The following is a 21,875-nucleotide window of genomic DNA, read 5'->3' on the forward strand; positions in this document are numbered from 1 at the left end:
TTGAGCCCATTTAGGATAAATTCAAACCTACTTAAGATGGGTCAAATGTGGATTGGACTGATTGATTGGGTCACATTTTGCCACTATAGTTATGTTCATGACTTATTAAGCTAGGTAAGCCAAGAATGCAGCACATATATAGACATCATATCCCTCTCAACTAGAATATAGCTTGTAGACATATTTACATACACCTAGGAGAAAGCAAGAGGTTTCTTTCCATGTGCAATGATCTGGGTCACATGAAACACAATTCAGGGAAGAAAAAATGTAAAATTATTTGAATTATATTCACATAAAAATCTAAACACAGACAAATACCATACAGATGCATGCAAAAATATTTTTGTTCGTGAGTTGCATATGTAAACTCTTCTAACTGCAACTCAAAATCCTGAAATATAATGGAACTATAAATATACAACAAAAGAAGTAAAAAATGGACATTTTTATATAATGAAGGCTCATGCACTTGCAAGTTTAAAAATGTAGAAACTAGAGATATATCAGGAGATATGATAATATGTTGCGACAAATTGAGACTTCAAGAAATAAAACAAGAAAAAAAAAAAGATCAAGACACCCAAGATTTATGTGGTTCGGCAATCTTTGCCTACATCCACGGGAGAGACTAGAAGAATTCACTATAATCTGTGGAAGATTTTCAAGATTTACAAAGGATCTCTCAAACCCTAATCCCTATACACCTAAAACTCTTTTTCTCTCCTTTTGAAAACTACTCTCTTAACTTTAGAGAAAGATCCACGTAAAAGAAATATACTTTAATTTGGATTGGATCAAATAATTTCAAGTCTTAAATCGGATCGGTCCGTACTGTGGGGGCATTGCCCCCGCACCCCCATGGGCTTTGTCGTGGAGCAGATCGCATTGGGTCACATATTTTATTCCGGGTCGCTTAACATTTGCCGACCTACAACATATTTCAATCCGCCCCACAATCTTGAATGCAGGCTAGAACTCAACATAATATATGTACATATCCAAGAGGTGCCAAGAGGAACATGGAAACTGCAGGAGCTACCATGCTTGCAGCTCAAAATTAATAGTTTAATGCAGCCATTTATGCTTCAGCATATTCTGCATTTCCTCCTCCTTGTTTCTTATTTATGATATCTCCATTAATATTGTTTCAATAGGTTGGCGACATGTAGTGCATTTATTTGATTGAAGCCCTAATGCTCTTGCACAATCACCACTGCACATACACTGGAATATGAAACAAGGTTACCAAACTTGACGTTGTACTATATACTGGAGAGAAGACTAGTGCTACAGTATTCTCCAGTCCCATTAAGCAACATTTACACTACTCAAAAGAAAGGAAAAAAGCAGAAAATAACATCTTGTAGTTTATTGAATTCTCACCATATGCCGACAGGGAAGCATAGCGGCATCCTTTGATTCAGACATACAAATAACATATTCCTTTTCAGAATCATCACCATGAAATCCTGCTTTTGCTGAAGTCCCAACATCAAAAATTTCTCGCAATTTGTGGCATTCACCGTTGACCCCAACATTTGTTTTATAACTTTTACTTGGAAAGGCCCATCATTGTCTTGCTCTATGACTGCTTCAATAATCTGAACGCAGGCAGCAGCTGTAGGCTGACATGTAAGTTCATTTTGTGAAAGTTGCAGGGAGCATGCTTCAGCATAGACAACCAGTGGGAAAAAACATCCATCTAATGGCTTTGAAAGTTCATCTAACTTGAAGAAACCCAGATCACTACAGGTTCCTGAAGGCTGACGAAATTTCTGACCCTCTCCTTTTTGAAAAGGTATGCTTATATCCACGCACAATTCAGGATAAAAAAGGGGGAAACTGCAATTTACCCTTCGATTGCAAAGTATAGTAAAACTATCGTACAAAACATGAGTTGCTAACTAAGTTGCAAGCCAATCATGAGTTCCTCATACAATTTTATTTGAAAGTTTAATAGAGTAGAAGAGAAATAATTTAAAAACAGAAAGATAAAATACTCATTCATGTCTTACATTTGCATTTCATTTCATACTTATAACGTTAAAATCCTCTTATAAAGAAAGCTTATTCACTTCTATAATAATATAATATCATGACCACATATGTTCTGCTCTAAGGTGGGAATGTATTAGAATTTTTCATATTTTTTCATTTTTTTCTGCAGGAGGAATAGTTCAAGGTCCAAGGTCCATAGTTTCAGTACTGAGCACTATACCAATCATGTACCAGCATGGTATGGCACCGAACCACCTTATCGACATCTCATGCACAAATGCATGCCAGTTTGGTACTCATACAATATTTTTTTTTTTGTTTTGTTCTCAAATTTTTTATTTTTGAAGATTATTTTATGGTTTATGGATGTTGAATTATGATGTTCCCACTTATCTTAGACTAAACTATCAAGTGGAAAAATTTGTCATTCTATTTTTAGCATCAAGATTACAATTATGAAGGATATTGTTTTATTGTCATGCATGAAAGTTTTGTGCCATTTATCAAATGGTAAGCACCAACTTATTTAATTCATCTTCCTCCTGAACATTAGTATTTTGTTAGCTTACAGTTCATTATTGGAATTGTATAATTGATTTCATGTCTCCCATAAATGGTTTGATGTTTCTTGCCATACCATTGTTATAGTATTATCTGGTATCATAAATGACAGAATTTAATTGGAAAAGGGAATGTTAGATATTTCATAAGACAAACTTGACATTAGTCATTCTGAGAACTATCTGGATAAACCTACGCATTAATTTGGTTGTAGAAACAGATAAATATTGACATGCCATAGGACCTTTTTGTTTCATTCAGATGGATTTTATCTTGAATATTTGTTGTTCTTGTTTGACTGTTCTGTAGTATGAAATCATATAGGTGGACATGACACCCACAGGTCTCATTATTGTCTTGCTCCTAAGCATCTGGTTGCACCTCCTCATATTTCTCTCTAATGCCCGATTTACAATCAGTATCATGGGAGACCACTCTCTAACCAAACTAGAGGGTGGGCGGGCAATTTCTGTTCCTCATTTACAATTAGTATCTCTATCATGGGATTCGGAGGTTGCCAACAGATTTTCCTATAAATTTTCTAGTTGAGATGGTGTCAAATTTTAGCTGGATTTCTATATCGAATAATTCTATCATGTTTCCTTATTGTGTAGTTCTATTTCTTGCATAATTTTGTGCTGGGTTAAATCCCCAAATAAGCGATCATATCCTATATATGCACTCCAAAGCAAACAAAAACCTAAAACAATAGTTTTAATTTGGACTAATGTAGAACCCTACCAAGGGTGTTACAAAACTTGGCATGAATTCACTGATTTTACCAAGTTTTTGTTTATTTTAGACATAAAGAAGGAACAAAAGGAGAAGAATGAAGAGAAGGGAGGGGATTATACCTCATTTGTCTGGATTCTAGCTCCAAATCGGCAAAAGATTATACCTGATACAAAGGTTGTATTACCACAACGAGACCCCAAGCCGGATGAAAGGAAGGCGTCTGAAATTTGTGTCAGCAGTCTGGAAAAGTATTGTGAAAGTGGGAAAGCTCTTCTATCAGAGCATTTGGTTCGAGCTTGGGAATGGGAAAGAAGTTTCACTCTCGCATGACCAATGGTCTGAAGACAGGCCTCTCAAACATAATTACTCAGTCTTCTTCCACCTGACTTCTCTTTTAAACTTTTCAGTGCAACAATTCAAAAGTTATCCGGACATCAAATGCAATTTTAGGGAGGAGGTTAGCGTGTTCATGGAAGGCACTCTCCAAGCTTTCAGGTGCTGCACTAACAACATAACCCTCAGGAACCAGATAAAACAAAATGGAAATGGAATGTTAGCGAGCGGTTCTCTGTTAGAGAATGCTACCAATTCCTAAGCAGTGGAGGTATTTGGTCATCCGTTCACTAGGAAAATTTGGTGTATCCTCATTCTAGAGAAAACGAAGGTCTTCACTTGGCTTCTATTTTATAACAATATCATAACAGCAGAAAACCTTCAATGGAGAAATGTCCGACAAATATATGACTGCCCAATGTGGGACTCTGCTCTTAAGTCAACAAATTATCTATTCATTTCTTGTTCATATGTTTCATTCATTTGGTAGTCAATCATATCCAAGCTTTATATCATAGTTACACCCTCATCAGTAGAAGACTTTTGAGAAAGCTGGCGAGAACAACTTCCTTCAAAAATTATTAAGAAAGAGTGGGATGTCATTGCTTCCATCACCTACTGGTTAATTTGGAAAGAAAAAAATTTAAGGCTTTTCCAATTCGAAGCACTTACAACTATCACCTTGTTTCAGAGAATCAGTCAAACGATTCAAGGCTGAACGTCAACCATTGAGGATAAATCAAAAATAAAGATTCAGAAAATCATCCAATAGCTAAAGTAATTTTTTCTAGAACTCATCTTTCATACTCTATAATGACTGCTCAATCCCTCTCTAAGAAAGTTTTCCATCCTCTTGATCGTTGGTCGACCTAGGTCCACTATATCCATCTCTAGCTAATGTAAGCACTCACTCTGAACAAAATTTGGATCGTATCACCTCCCATTTTCATCAAACAAAAAAAAAAGTGGCAAAAGAGCCCTCTTCCTTGACTTTTTTGTCACAAAGCCCCAGATGATTCTTTTCTCTATTATTAAGGTCACTAAGAGGCCAAACCACGCCGAACTACTCTAAATCGAGCAAAACCAGGCAATTCCACTTCGTTAGCTCCCGTTCGAGCCCCTTACCAACCTGAACCAACATTTTGACCTGTTACCACACTATTTGGGTTAGTACACCTAGAACTAGGTGGTTTAGGTCAGTTTGACATTTCTTGACCCCATCTTTAATCCCAGTTTTATGAATGGTCGATTGGTCAAAGCCGAGTTGCACTTTGATAAGTATCATGGTTTCCACCATCTAGACCTTTGCATCAAAATTAGAATGCACCTTTCACCCTTAAACTTTGCCTTTGGACTTCATTGGCTACAACAAGAACATCTTGATAAGTCAGTGATATAACAATGTTGTGTCTAAGCTTCTCATATTATAGTCATTTATTGAAGCTTTTATTCAGAGACCAAGTAAAACCACCATTCAGACAAGATGTATCTTTTAACACTGTCATTATTGGGTGTGGATTCTCTACTATGCACATAATACACCACATGGTGCAGTGCATCGCATGCACCATCCATCGCATGATGGATGGCTGCACGTGGCACCCATCACATAGCCCGCTACACACGTGACTGTGCGTGTTGTGCACCGCACAGTGCAGTGCACAGCACAGGATCTGCAGCCATTGTTATTACTAATGTCTAAGGTCTCGAGAAAAAGGTTCATATTATTTTCTTTTTCCAAGAGAACCTTTTGAAAGGGAACTTACAGAAATGCTCTCGTGTCTAAATTTTGGGAATCAGAAGGGTAAAAAAATAAATAAATTTTACCAAGTATACTTAACGTAATTTATAGGAGAAATTACATTTACACAATCATTCCATTTTCCATATCATATTTTGCCTGTATAATTGAACCAACGGAGGAGCGTGGCAAGTAATTGCTCTCCTCAAAGACAATGACACATTTAAAAGCTAACTACATTGCAAACAGAAGGCATCTAACTGCAGGCATCCCTAAAAGAAGTTGCATGCACAGAAAATTATGAAACCAGATTATCCCATGCCCATAATAGCTTGTCCAATTGATTCAGGAAAAAAACCAAGAAGATAAAGCGTTTGAACAAAATTGATTTAGGAAGAATAGGTAATAGGATGCCCTGAGGTAATTGGAATCTAAAACAGAAAATGCTAGAATCGCACAGTACAAAAAAATAAGGCTTTAGTGATGGATTTTTCCGTCACTGAAGCCTAAGAATCCATCATTGATAGTTTTTGTGACAGATTTTGTGACAGAAAAATCCATCACTGAAATCCTGATCACAAAAAAAATTTAATAAATTTATATAAATATATAAAACTAAATTTTGATAGGAGGTATCTAATAGGTAAATCCCAAATCTAAACAGATTTTAATTTTAAGTTCCAAACTCCTTTCAAGTCTTATAAGGTATTGCTAAACAATTTAGGAATAAAATTGAGTATAGATTGGATCAACCAATATCCATATTTATTTTATAATAAATTAAATTTTATATCCATATCCATCTTATATCTGTCTTGGATCGGATTGGACCGAGTCGGGTTGACTCGATAAGAGGGGTCGGGATGGGTCGGATTGGATCGGATTGAATCAAGTCAAATCTATGATCAAAATTTTTATTAAAGATAATAAAATATATATAATTGGATTTGTATGGATATTCTGTAATTAATTAAATTTCATATCCATACCCATCCTATATCCATCTTAGATCAGATTGGACCGAGTCGGGTTGACTCAATAAGAGGGGTCGGGTCAGATCGAATTGGATCGGATTGAATCAAGTCAAATCTATGATCAAAATTTTTATTAAAGATAATAAAATATATATAATTAGATTTGTATAGATATTTTGTAATTAATTAAATTTCATATCCATACCCATCCCATATCCATCTTGGATTGGATTGGATCGAGTCGGGTTGAGTCGATAAGAGGAGTCAGGTCGGATCAGATTGGATCGAATTGAATCAAGTCAAATCTATGATCAAAATTTTTATTAAAAATAATAAAATATATATAATTGAATTTGTGTAGCAAGTATCTGACGGGCAAATTTCAAATCATAGGCATAAATTTCAAATCTATCTCAAATCAAAATGAGTTTTAACTTTAAATTTCAAAAAATACATAAAGATATACTAGCTTTTCCTGTTATTAATGGTTTTATAATTTTAATATGATTTAATTATAGATAATTGTGTCTGATTGGTTAGGATAGTGATTAGGCCATCCAAGAATTTGAGATTCATATCCTCAAACTATCTTACTATTTTTGTATTTTTATAAAAGTTGATTTTGTATATATACTTATTTATTATAAAAATTTAATAACTTATAAAAAATATTAAAAATTTAATAAAAATTTATTATATATATTCTAGATATATATTTTTAATAAATTTATCATAAATATAAATATATAAAATTAAGTTTCGATAAGAGATATCCGATGGGCAAATCCTAAATCCAAACGAATTTTAAATTTAAATTCTAAATCCTTCTTAAATCTCACGGGATACTACTAAACAAGTTAGGGATAGTATTCAATATGGATTAGATTGGCCAATATTATCCATATCTATCATACAAATAATCAATAATTTCATATCTATATTTATCCAATATCTATCTTGGATCGGATCGGATTGGATTGAATCAGGTTGACTGGATAAGAAGGGCTGGGTTGGATTGGGTTGAATCGAGTCAAATCCATGATCAAAATTTTTATAAAAATTAATAATATATATTATATATAATTGGCTTTAAGTAGCAAGTATCTGAGAAGCAAATTTCAAATTCGTAGGGTCAAATTTCAAACCTATCTCAAATCAGAATAAGTGTTAATTTTAGATTCCAAAAATACATAAAGATATATTAACTTTTCTTCATACAAATAATTTTATAATTTTAATGATTAATATGATATTTTGATAATGATAAGTTTATTATTTTGATAAAAAAAAGGGAAAGAGAAGAAAGAGGAAAAAGAAATTAAGAAGAGAGGGGGAGAAATCTTAACTTATCATTCAATTACATGAAGTTCTTTTTTCATAAAAAATAAAAAATTTGTATTTCTTTTTTGTCATAAATCTATCATACATTTGTGATAGATTTGTGATGATTTTTTGTGTTGGATATATCCATCACAAATTTATCACTGAAAGCAATAAAAAATTTATATTTTTTTCGTCACAAATCCGTCATAAATTTATGATAGATTTGTGATGGATTTTTTGTGTTGGATATATCCATCACAAACCATCATTAAAAGCAATAAAAAATCTATATCTTTTTTCTATCACAACTTTGTGATAGATTTTTTATGTCGGATATATCCATCACAAATTCATCCTTGAAAGCAATAAAAAATTTATATTTTTTTTCCATCATAAATTTGTGATGGATTTTTTGTGTTGGATATATCCATCACAAATCTGTCACTAAAAATAATAAAAAATCTGTATTTCTTTTTTATCATAAATCTGTCAGAAATTTATGATGGAATTGTCATGAATTTTTTATGTCGGATATATCTGTTACAAATTCATCACTGAATACCTTCAAAAATCTATATATTTTTTTTATCATAAATTCATTATAAATTTATGATGGATTTGTGATAGATCAATTAGTGACGGATAATTCTATCACAAGTTCATCATTAAAAATTTAAAAATTTTATTTTACTTTCCTATCACAGATCCATCACATGTCCGTCATAATTTGTGATAGACTTTTTCTGTCACAAATTTTCTGTCACTGATGCCCTATTCTTTTGTAGTGGCAGCTTCTTGGCCTTTCGGAAGGGAAGCTTTAGCACCTTCAAGCTTGCCATTGTCTTCCTGCTCCCCTTTCCCGTCCTCAAGCTAGGGCTATTCAGGCTCGTCGCTTCCACCGTCCAAGAGCTCTGCATGCTAGCCAGCCTTTTTTTTGAGCATTTGGATAAGGATGGCAGGATCAACATTGCCTGAGACAGTCACCTTCCACTCCTCTGCATCTACATTGACCTCGTTGACCCCTGAAATCCAACAGCAAAAAGAAAATAGAAAGAATTAAAGGGGGTGGGGGGAGGAAATTTTTTTATGCGAGATGTTGGCAATGAAGCCCTTACCATACTAGCATATAGAACAAATAAACAAATAATTTTAGACACAAGCTCTAAATCATAGAATAGCACCCTAGATGGAAGGAAGGGTAATGAATCATTAAAAAAACATAGAAATGAGTGGAAATACCTTCAATCTTTTGAAGCACTTTGGAAACCTTCTTCTTGCATCCATCACAGCATATGCCCACTCTGAGAACAAATTCTGCAAGTGAGGAAAGAAACAAAAGAAAACTAAGAACTCATGCCAAGCACATAATCCACGAAAAATAATTGTAGAGGAAATGAAAAAAACTAACACCAAGAGAGAGAGAGAGAGAGAGAACAAGGAAACAAGCATTTGAAGCAAACTGTGTATAGTGTGTGTGTCTGTGTGTATGTAAGAGAGAGAGGAAGAAAAGGAAGTACCGGTTTGTTGTTGCCATCTTCTTGACTCATTTTCTTCACCAAACTGAACAACCAAACCCAGGAATGTGTTCAGAATAAGAACAGCTCTTCAGGGATCTAAGATATACAGCAGGTGAATCAAAAGACAGCCAGAGCTTACACAGAAACCCACAAACCAAATCCCTTCCCCATGGCAGCCTTCCTAGCCCAAAAGAAAAACAAACACAAGTACAAATGGATACTTCCATATGGTGGGGGGGGGGGGAGAGAGAGAGAGAGAGGATTCTTAGAGAGAGAGAGAGAGAGAGTGAGCGAGTGAGTGTTAGAGGGTTCTTATAGAGAGAGAGAGAGAGAGAGAGAGGGTGTGAGCGTGTTAGAGGGTTCTTATAGAGAGAGAGAGAGAAGGATTCTTTTTGTGTGCTTAGAAACCAAGCAAACCTACTATTCCTAAGCTTTTAATTAAGGATTATTTTGCTATCAAAATGCATGCATTAGATGGTGGGCTTGGCACAATAGTAAAGTTGTTCCACGGTGACTTAAGGATCACTACTGGTCTGAAATACGAAAATAATCTCTCCATATGTGGAGGTAATGTTGTGTACATCTGACCTTTTCCCAAACTTTGTAATGGCGGGAGCCCCATGTACTTGTATGTTCTTTTATATGCATTAGAAGAGTGGGAGTTTTGAAAGATGAAGGACTTATGGACTTTGGCAAATTCACTATATATCTTCCAAAGGTCTTTCTTAACTGGGTTTCTATGCTCTTAGATTACTATAGTGGAGGAAATATTTTAAAGAAATGACTACTACAAATAGGTGTGATTTAGGCATGCTCTATCTTCTAATGCTTAACATAATTCATTGCCAAAATCTATGGTAGGACACCATCTATTCCACAGGACCGATCACTAGTTTAGCCCCTAGTTTCCCTGCAGAACATTGGGCCATACCTTTTGAATCACCTCAGCTACTTGAAAGTGTTCATCATATGGTAGAATTGCTTTTTTTAGTAAAATAATTTAAAATAGTAGAATAATGTTCATCATATAGGAGAATACATAGTGTTCATCGTATAATTCAGGAGTTCCCTAATGAAAATGCCAATCTAGTGGGAAGTCTCTGAAACTATGAGAAGGATTCAAATATCCTAACGATGAGGAGGCTAAGCTAAAATCACTCCCTTCATTTATTAAGATCTATTCCATAAAGCCAAATTGTCAAGGACTTAAAGATTTAACTTAGACTATGACTTTTTCCTCCTTTTTGATGTTTTTTTTTTTTTTTTTGGTTACACTCCTTTTTGATGTTTAATGCGCACTAACGGGAAAGATACTACCGATTTCATATCCTTGGAGAAACAGGGCCTAGCTATCATTTGACTTTGAATCATTTTTTTATAGAAAGAGCCGTGCAACCATTACTAGACTTTTGGTATTTTAAGATCACTACCTTTATGTACTTTTAAAAAAAATCATTGACGTAGAAAAATGGTCCAATAGATCAAACGATGTTCAACTTTTTGTTCATATATCATGCTACAAAACTGAACAATGGCTAATAAAAGCCAGTACTCCATGGTCAAGCAGTGCGTATATGGCGTTGATTAAGAAAGGTACTTAGAAGTATTCTAGAAATAAATATTTAGTAACATGGTCTAAAAAGAGCTTCTCCGACAGAAAAGTTCTAAGAAAAGCTAGAAAATATGACTTATGGTCTCTCCTTATCTTCTCAAAGAGAAAAAGTAATACCAAACATATCCAAATCTCCAATGCATGGTTAGGCTGCAAATATGTTATAATATTTAATATATATTAAGCACAATATTGATAACATTGGCAGCGTTTGAAACCATACAACAAACACATGTGTTAAACTATCATCAAATGGATAGAATGTACAAAACAATAATAGCAGTACTAAAATACTTTAAGATCTTTCATAATTCATATAAGTAGAATAAATGCATGTAAAACTAACCACAATTTATGATTACAATCAAATCAAAGATCAAAAGTTAGTTGAAACATGATTGGATCCTAATTATCAAATCAATAAATCATCATACAAAGAATTAATTTCATCTTAATTATTTATAAAAAAAATAATTATTCAGAACCATACCTCTCTTGTCGTGACCTCTTCATCAAAATTATTTCACCTCTAATTATGTGCATCCCCAAACCCCATCATATATAGACCTTTGGTACCATAATTTTTACTCCTTATGGCACCTGAATTCGCTCTATCACATTCTAAATCCTAAACCATGTGTTTCCATGGGTCCATCTAATCATAGCATTCGCACCAATCATGAATGGCTATGATCGAAAGAGAGAGGATTTGGAATCCAAATGATCTTCATCTTTCCTTAGCTTTAGATGATGAATTACCTAATATATAATAATTGAAAATATACGTTACTCGGGTAGGTACTATAGAAAATTGATGTATGACTTATATTTGGTTGTACATCTATTTTTCTGAAAAAGTAGTATAAAATATCCATTATATTTTTAATAAAAAGAAAGATCTTATCTCATTCTATTAACTCTTTTACAGCTTTAAAGATATATTTTGAAAAAAAATGAACCTAATTTCCAGCCCGTCGGTGGGAAAGCAGAAAAATCTATATCCTAGATGGATTTTTTTCTATAAATTATAAAACTTTCATTGTCTTGAAAATATTCCTTCCCAATTTTTCTGTTTTAAAACTCCAATCGAAGAACTTTTTTTTATACTATAAAAATAGATTTTTATTTTATTTTTTTGTTGACCATATTTACTCTGTTGTCTTTCCGCAAAACAAAAGGGTACTAAATATGTAACCAAAAAAAAGAGAGTCCTAAATAACATATGGGGATCATGCATTTTCCCTCTTTCTATAGCTTTGCACGTGAACTGAGTGCCCATTTGGCACCCAAAACCAGATGGTGACAAAAAAATACTTCAACTTCTCACAGTGGATCCTTTCTCCTTCCCTGGTCAAAAATACCAAACATCTACGGTTTCAAAATGGCTGAGGGGTTGTGGAATAATCCGTGGCAATGGTGCCAATGGAAGTGCTGATACCAGGTGAGGACATAGGGAAGATATATTTGTTGTATTGTTACAAAGCTAGTACAATTACTAATCTCTCTCTCTCTCTCTCCCCCTCCAGATCACGAAGGAAGGGTGCAATTTGGCTTGCAACTAAATCCGATCTAGGTTGGGTCAAATATGATTGTAATAATAAATTTAAATTTATTTTTATTGAAAAAAAAAAGGGAAGGGAGGCCCATCTATATCATAATTATATAAATTCAAAATTTTGTGATAGATCATCTAGAAATCGAACTGATTGCCTAATAAAAGGATGCTATCAGTAGGTCAAGATCTAGTTCACTATCTCCAGATACCATTCATTAATTGATTGGGTTGGGTCAGGTCCATTAAATATCCTTTTGGACCCATTGATTTAGTTAGACTAGCCCCACTCAAGCACGAAATATTCTCTTATATATTTGGGTCTGTTTTGGATCCAAAACAAGTTTATATCTCATCCAATATGAAAAAAAAAAGAAAAAAAAAAACAAATGCACTGTTCCTTTGATGAAAACTAATATAACACGGATAATAAGGGCACCAGATGCTAAATGCTACCAATAATACCATTGGTACAAATACAGCTTAAATGTAATCGTGTATTTAATCTATAAAAATTAGTCTCAATACTCTATTTGGGAAATCCAAACATGGCTAGAAGACAAATGATAAATGGATTAGCAATTCTAGCATCAAAAGATTTTAAGTTAGAACCAGTAATATTAGCCTAGTTGCTCATTTTAGACTAGATTAACATGCGAGTTGGGTTGGAATAGGCCAAGTAGGAAAAAATATAATGCAAACTTAATCCAATCTTTGAAATGTATAATTTTTCAGGAGTGAATCTTACCCATGAGTTTAATTAACCAAGATAGGTCTAGTCATCCAGCCTATCTTTTTCCCCTTGTTTTCTTCCCTTTCAGGCCTAGGCATAACCTATGCTTGGGTTAACCTGAATTTAGCATAACCAGCATGTAACTAGGAACGAGCTTCAATTGAAGAATGTTATCCAATTTTAGATTGTGTTAGAAACAAATTCAGCAGTTTAATCAGTGTAAACCAGCTTGAACCTAATTAAAACTCATAGCAAGGCAAGAAACCTAAATGTGATCGAGCATAATATTTACAATTCAATACTGAGCTTGTAATCCATTAATCTGACCCAAATCTAGTCCAAACTATATTATAAAGGATCAATTAAGATACAAGCTTACTCACCAAAACCATGTTTTCGGCTGAATCAGTTTCAATGTTACTCTAGGTCGAAGATATTCACGTAGTTAGGTACTCATGCTTAACCTAACCCAACATGCATGCCCAACTTGCACCACTGATTGGCTTAAACATTTAAGACATTAGATCACTATCTGATTGTTAACATAAATATTCCCTTCCATAAAATATAATAATATATGAAATAAATATAGTGGGGAACCATGCAGTAACTCATTAATCTTCCATCTATGAGAAATTACCTGCTTTCAACTTATTTTGTCTCTAACTTTTCTCACGCACATAGCACGTGGTGTCTAAAAGAGTGTCCCATGCTGCATTTGCAGTCACCCTCCATTACATCAACAGACACTGATCTAAAGTAAGATGTCCTGATCTAAGTCGAAGAGAAAACAAGCTTACATGTTAATTATAGAAAGGTTTAAGATTTCATTTAGAGGCTATTTGGTTGGAAGTAATCTGATATGAGAAAATGATTCTTATGTCAGATTATCATGTTTGATATGAAAAAAGCAAGAAAGAGATAGTAAAAAAGTTGGTGGGCCCTATGCTTATTTTCTAGAGAGAAAAGGTAAAACAAATATCATGAGAGGATTAGTATTTGATAAATTTTAGAGTGGTTGTAATTTATATTGACAAAATATCCCTAATAAAGCAGCGTATATAATTATTAAATTTGTTTTGATATTTTTTCAAATTCATTCAATAAAGAATTTTTGTAAAAAAATTAAGATGGAGATGGTATTATGTAAAGGGCCATATGATTATAGTCACTACATAAAAACTAATTGAAGATGATAATACTATCTTAATATTAAAAAATTATTTTATATTTAAAAGTATATTTATAAATTTGATCATATTTTTATATAGATTTACCTCCAACCAAATGTGATAATTTTTTTTCAATATTATTTTTCGAAGTAATTTTTTTTATCAACCAAATATAGTAAAAATTATTTTTCTCCACAATCATTTTTTTAGATAAATGATTCTCAAGAATTATCTTATTACTCTGTAATATGATATATCCTAACCAAATGGATCCTTAGATGATGCAGCTAGAAAAGTCTACAAGAAATGCACAAATTATCAGTTCTCTACTTGGAGAAGTCTATTTGAATTAGTATGATAAGCATGAAGATTCTTATGTCAAGGCTTGACAAAAATTAGTGGAGAAGCAATTAAGTAACAGTGAGAATAACAAGTTAAAGAGGTATAAGAACTGTATCTATGATGGTCAAAGATGAGACAAATTGTACAAGGTTTTTGAAAGAGGACAACCATGCATCTTTATGTAATCAAAAGAAAGTATGGTTTTGTATAACCATAGATATACTATATATGAGATATGATCATGCTATTCAAGCACACAGATAACTAGTGAAATTATACATACTGTTTCTACATAACATGGCAATATGAATACCAATATTCTTTTGGTAATGAAAATCTAATAAACTTGTGGAGTATATACACAAAAAAAAAAGAGGGATACAATGTGCCTACATTGCTTCATATATTTGAACATCTTTAATGCAGTTTTTTAATGGCTTTTCGCTATTTTTCAAACTCTAGGAAAAACTAATATTTCAAATCATATGCCATGAACACATCAGATATGTATCAGATATCAATTTTGTTGGATACTACTAAGATACATGTATAATACTTATGCTAAATATTTGGTTTTCGAGATTACAAATGGTATCCTAAATGGATGTGGATTGGGAGCATAGGGTAAGTGCTTCAAATTTATCTTGCAACAGTCCAAAACAGGATATATAATAAAAGTAAATCTAAATATAAGATTTTGAAAGTGATTATCAATATAAAAAAAAATTCAAAGCTAAGAATTAGATGCTAAGAATGAAACCAAAAGAAAGGATAAGTAGTCGTTTCTGGTCTCTAGGAATTCCACCAACTAGCCATGTTGCCATCCCCATAATCCTGTAGAATTATGAGGAATTTACTATGCAGAAGGAGAACACAAGAGTGCACCAAATAAAGGACAAGCTTATAGAGTGGGAGTATTTCTAGGGATTGGTTCCTAAGACTCGTAGAAGTTCTATTTTTATATAATATAGTTTTCTTAGAAGAAAAAAATTAAACAAATAATAAAAAGTAGTTTTCTAGGTTTGGTAGTAATTATAAGCTAATTAACAAGTGCTCTTAGAAGAGAATAAGACAAATTGACCAAAAGTCTACAAAAACCATCTGTAACTTCACAAGATTGTGGAATGGCAAGCTAACTTGTCTATTATTAGTATATGTGCAGAATTTAACCTCATTCGATACCTATGGGCCAAGTATCGTCTCATATATTTTCTTCATTAGGCCTTCAAGAGATCCAAAGACCACTAGAGGACTTGTGGCAGTAAAGGGTGCAGAATTGGTCCTCGAGCTTAGTTTAGCATAGTTTATTATACATCTATGAGTTTCTCTTTGAGGCATTCAATCTTAAAACTAGATGTAAGATGGTTTAGAGTCAAATAACCAAAAGGTCATGTATTTCTGACCCTCTTTGCAAATACTTTCTGAGTAGACTCAAAGTATTTCCAACATACCTCAAAAAGAAGGGAAAGAATTCCTTTTTCTTTCTTTCCCTTTTTATGAGTGTTAACATTTTTATGATGAATAAATAATTTTTGAGTTTGTGAGTGTTGATATATAAATATAGAGTATGAATTCTTTTTAATCATTGAATATATCTTTTTTTTTTTTGTCTTTTTTGGCATGTTTCTCCAGTGGAATAGTTATATTATATTAAATATCATTTGTAGATCTCATTCTCTCAATGCGCATATCTTGGCTTTTGGGAAAATCATGCTATCTTAGTGTAGTTCATCTAATTTATGATATATTATATCACTAATTCATTAAATTTTTATTCAATTACTTCTATGATTATAATATTATATCCTATCTCGCATGCATGTAGCAAGACCTACTAAAATGATTGATATAATTCAAAAGATCTCATAATTCTATAAGCACAATACACGATATCGATCGGTACTAATACATAGCAGATGTATCGTACCAACAAATACCAAAACAATATATGGTCTTGAATATGTATCGAGTATTTATATGCTGAACTAACACCTATACTGGACTTATTGACATAATATGAAGATGTTACTTGTATGGAGTCTGGTACATAGATGCCAAAACATAACCATAGGGATCCCATTTTATGGGCAATTATGATTCTCCTACCATGCAGTGTAAGGGCAGTGGTGCAAATCTCAGCAATTACTGAAAAACGGGTGTAGTTGAATGTAAAGTAGGCAGGCCAGCAAAAGCAAGCTCAAGTAATTAATTGTTTTTTTGCACTTAACCAACACTACATAATAATTTCTAATTAAAGTTGTCTATAAAATAACAACCAAAGAAGGGTGTGCATTGATAGCTAGAGCACTAGACTCTTTAATTGTTGCAAGTACTATAAAGTTTAGATAAGTTATAGATGCATAGCTACAAGAACTAACAACAAGTTCAACATGTGCTCCAATCTGGGAGCTTGTTTCAAGAGACAATTGGTCTTTAATTAAATTTCCATAATTAAAGTTATTATTCTTTGTAATGCCTCCTAATTTGCGCTTGACCTAAATTAGCCAAATTGAAGATGACTTGATTTGGTTTTTAACTTCCTACCGGAGTTCTACCTTAAGTTGTTGGGGCAATCGGATCTGTTCCCCCCGATTTAATATCAGCTTCTCGACTTATTGTCGTTCATCTCGATTATGGATCGGTAACAAATGATGGACCATCAAAACCAAGCCACCAAGGGAGGTCTGATTCGACTATAGCTTCTACGGGTCTCAACACCTAACTTTTTATCGACGTCGGGAAACAAATAGCCGATTATTAATCGGCAAGCCGACCGGCTGTCGGTAACATTCGACTGATTTTTCTGATAAATACGACATAATGACTTGATCAACTGTATAATCGCTGATCAATCGGCATTTCAGAGTTATCGATCAATAGTCAGTCAGAATATCAATAGACCGACATATGGTTGGTGTGCCATGCATACCAACATAAAGTCGGCATATCAAAAATCGCCAGCACATAAAGCATGTAACGACTACATACCATTATCCTTAGTGGGCATTAACTATCCACCCCACGATCGTGTAGTACCAGAATAAGCAGGACCCACATGCCTAACCATTACAAATGATTACTAATAATTCATCTATAAAAGGGAGGTAAATGAATAGTATTGGTAAGACACTTCTGGACTAATACTCTATCAATTTTGATATTCTACTTCCTATTCAATCACGTCCCACTGACTTAAGCATCGGAAGGTGTCCATCGGATACAACTCCAGTCAATGTGGACTTCTTTTTGCAGGTGTTGTCCACTGGCGTTAGAAATTTCAGGGGATTGACTCCAACAGTTAGCATGCCAAGTAGGGGTGGAGCAAACATATCCAACAATGGTGAAAACAAAAGCTCAGAGCTCCATCGGCTCTGCCAGACAGTCTTTCCATCGAGAAGATCCTCCTCCTCCACCACCAATGATAGAGCCTAGTTTCTCACATCCGATCATCACTACAGACATCCAAACTCAACAACTTTTTGCGTTAATGCAGCAAATGATGATGTTGACAAAGGCAGTGCACCACCTCCAATAGCAGCAGACACAGTAGTAGTAGCAACAACCGATAGCGGAGGAGCCGGTAGTGTGTACGTGCCATCTAGGCACAGTTGCTGTGCTCCACGATGATCTCTTTCTCCATCATCGGAATGACGACCGTCTCGACACTCTCACCATGTAGAGCCAGCACCTTCTCGGCACTCTCATCATGCCGCTAGCCATTCACGATGGTCTCCTTCTTCACATCGATATAGCATCAAGAAGGGGAAGAGGTTGTGTGCACCCTCGACTTCCCAATCCTCGAGTTCTTCAAGAGACTCTACCCCTGAGTTCTGGCAGCAACGGTGGCTCGATGACTGCGAGCGCAAGTTGGGCTGGGCAAAGTCGGTAATAATCAAGAATGTTTCGAATGAACTCTGGAATCAAAAATCAGAGCCCAACCTGAAGGTTTTCAATATAAAAGGCAATCTGATCTGGAGGAAGAAAAATTATCCGACCATTCGGACCAGGTGCGAACAGCTGAAACTGCTTCGAGATGCAGTACTGCTCCTAGAGATGAATGACAGCGGACTCGATCAGAGAAAAACTTCTATCGTTGGGCCTGAAAGAGAGTCGCCGACCGAACCAGTCAATCGTCTACCCTGAGAAAGCTGAGGGTTGGGTGCTCTACCGATAGGTCTATCATCCTCTGCCCTAGCCTTACCCTTCCTACTGCTACTAGCCATCAGAAATCATAGAAAATTGGAAAAAGCAAATGAGGGAAGGAAGGAGAAAGGAGAAGTCTAACCTAAAGGCTAAAGAGAGACCTGAAAACCTTGGCTCTCGACTTCCCTTAGAACTCAACAGAACCCTCAGTACCTATAGGAAGAATCTTCGAACTCTCAGAATGCAGCAAAAAATCCAAAAGAAAGCAATATTACATATATAGAATCCCTCAACGGCTAGGATAAACTCGTTCGAAATGAGATTACCTCATATCTTGACATGTGGCTACATCAAAATTGGTTATTGATCGGACAGTTCGACGTGTCTACCGCCTGATCATGCCACGTCACCACTATCTACATGAACGGTTAAGAGCCAATAACAAATGGATGCATGTCGGTAATTGACTAGTCAAAATCAAATTAGCCAAATCATCCGATCGCCTGATCATCTTCTCGAATCGACATCCTAATGATAGTTGCACGACCATCAAAATAATAAAACAGTTGAAAATCTTTTGATTTTTGAGAGAATCATTAATATCTACAACCGAATTGATCACAAAATCAGAGCTCGAGATGACACGTGATAACTCCTATCATCCAACCTGTCAAGTCATATGACAGGCCACTTTGGACTTAGGAGTGGGGGCAATTGTTGGGGCAATCAGATCTATTCCCTTCGATTTAATATCAGCTTCCCGACTTATTGTCGGTCATCCCGATTATGGATCGGTGACAGACGATAGACCGTCAAAGCCAAGCTGCCAAGGGAGGTTTGATTCGACTACAGCTTCTACAGATCTCAACATTTGACTTTCTATCGATGCCAGAAAATAAATAGCCGACTATTAACCGACAAGCTGACCGACTGTCGATAACATTTGGTCGACTTTTCTAACAAATGTAATATAACGACTTGATCAACTACATAACCGCTGACCAGTTGGCATTTTGGAGTTACCGATCAATAGTTAGTCAGAATATCAATAGCACCGACGTACGGTCGGTGTGCCATGCATACTGACATAAAGTCGGTATATCAGAAACCGCCAATGCATAAAACGTATAACGACTACGTATATACCATGATCGTCAGTGGGCATTAACTGTCCATCCCATGATCACATAGTACCGAAATAAGTGGGATCCACATGCCTAACTATTACAAATGGTTACCATTAATTCATCTATAAAAGTGAGGTAAATGAATAGTATTAGTAAGACATTTTTGGGACCATACTCTGCCAATTTTGATATTCTATTTTTTGTTCGACCACTTTCTACTGACTTAAATATTTAAAGATCTCCTTCGGATATAACTTTGGTCAGTGTGGACTTCTTTTTACAGGTGCTCTCCACCGACGTCAGATGTTCCAAGGGATTAGCCGCAACATAAGTTAAAGATAAGATTGTGGTAATTAAGTGTCATGCTTGTTGAAAATACAAATTTAAAATGTTCTAATAAACATAGACAGAAAAAGTCAAGGATTTATTTAATAATATCCATAAGCACAAAACTAAAAAAGTGGATAAAATTTAAGATAATATTATCATAGGGATCCCATTTGTGCACAATTAAGTTTTTCCTGCTATTCAATGTAAAAGTACTGGTATAAATCTAGGGAATTAATGTAATACATGGAAATATATAGTTGAATACGAAACTGCCAAGCCAGCAAAATTGAGCCCGAGTCGCCTTCTGTGTGCATGTAACAGGCAACACATAGAATTTCCCGACCGAAGATGGTTACAGAAACAAAAAAATAAAAAAAAAATAAAAAATAAAAAAAATAAAAATAAAGGATGTGCAATGATAGCTGGAACACTAGTCTCCTTAAGCATTCTAAGTACTAAAGTTGAAAATAAAATATGGTGGACAAAATGCGGTCCAACAGTATTATTTAAATGAAAATGAAGAAAGGGCACATGTGACCATGGAAGAAATATGGATTTAATAAATGGAAAATGCATAAAATGCATGGAAACATAGGTCACCCTAGACATTATATAATTTGAATACATATAACGCTTTAATGATGCTGCTTGAATCCACCAAAAATGTCCATTATTTATGATACGTTAATTCCTAGAACTCCTGTAAATTGGTGCAACTTATTTGAATATAGGATATTCATTTATCACCTAAAAAGTAGAGCAAAGAACTGATCATGATAAGTGTGACTTCCATGACTACAAATCCATCTTCACTAAATACTTAGCAAGCCCTCATGCTTCGAAGAGAACTGTTCATAAAGGATATTTGAGGCCTCAAGTAGTTGGGCCATGCCAATATTTTTTTTCCTTAATATGAATTATGAAGATCCTACTTAGTATCTATCACTTATTTAGTTTTTAAGTAGTGTGATTGACACACCACAGCATGCCGGATATAGAACTGAATCACTGAAGTAACTGCACTTATATATCATTCAGTGCACACCCCCACACCCCAGAAGGAAGGGAGGAAAACCTGGGAGTAACTTCATTTGATTGTCTTCTTTTAATAAAATGATTACATAAATGATATCACCTTCAAAAAGACAACTTAAACGGTATCTACCATCCTTTTCCACTGAGATATTATTCACTTCCTTTGGTAAAGTGCATGCCAACTTTAATATTGTTTCATTATCATTCGTCATATATAGCAGCCATGAGCATAACCAATCCCTCATCGCCAAAATGTCACAATCACCTGCTCCAATATAATTCAAGGATGAAAGCTCGGATGCAAGGATGAAATCTCGGCGAACAACAGTTTCAAGAAGAAAAGGATAGAAAGAAAAATGGATGACCACCACAAAGTTCGCTCATCGTAGATGGACCATGCTTTCACAATTATTATCATTTTGCAACTCTATAAAGACATATAATTAACACGTCCATTAAGGCTATCAGAGCTACAGCTCCGTCCTTGCGTTCGCTTTCTTCTTTCACATCATATAAAGCCATAAGATAAGCAACCCGTAAATCCCTAAAGCTTCCATATAAACCCTATATAGATCTTATAAATATAGCTGTACCAAACTTCAGCATCAAGCAAAAGGTTCTTTAAAAGAAGATGGAGAAAGAGG

At 34.6% G+C, this 21,875-nt stretch overlaps 1 pseudogene; it reads right to left on the reverse strand.

The window, feature by feature from the left end:
* Positions 1-1,081: 1,081 nt before the first annotated feature.
* LOC140858029 (probable E3 ubiquitin-protein ligase LUL4) lies at positions 1,082-8,585 on the reverse strand (annotated as a pseudogene).
* Between the last annotated feature and the right edge of the window lie 13,290 nt (positions 8,586-21,875).

Source organism: Elaeis guineensis, chromosome 5 (genome assembly GCF_000442705.2).
Source record: "Elaeis guineensis isolate ETL-2024a chromosome 5, EG11, whole genome shotgun sequence".
Classification (NCBI taxonomy): domain Eukaryota; kingdom Viridiplantae; phylum Streptophyta; class Magnoliopsida; order Arecales; family Arecaceae; genus Elaeis; species Elaeis guineensis.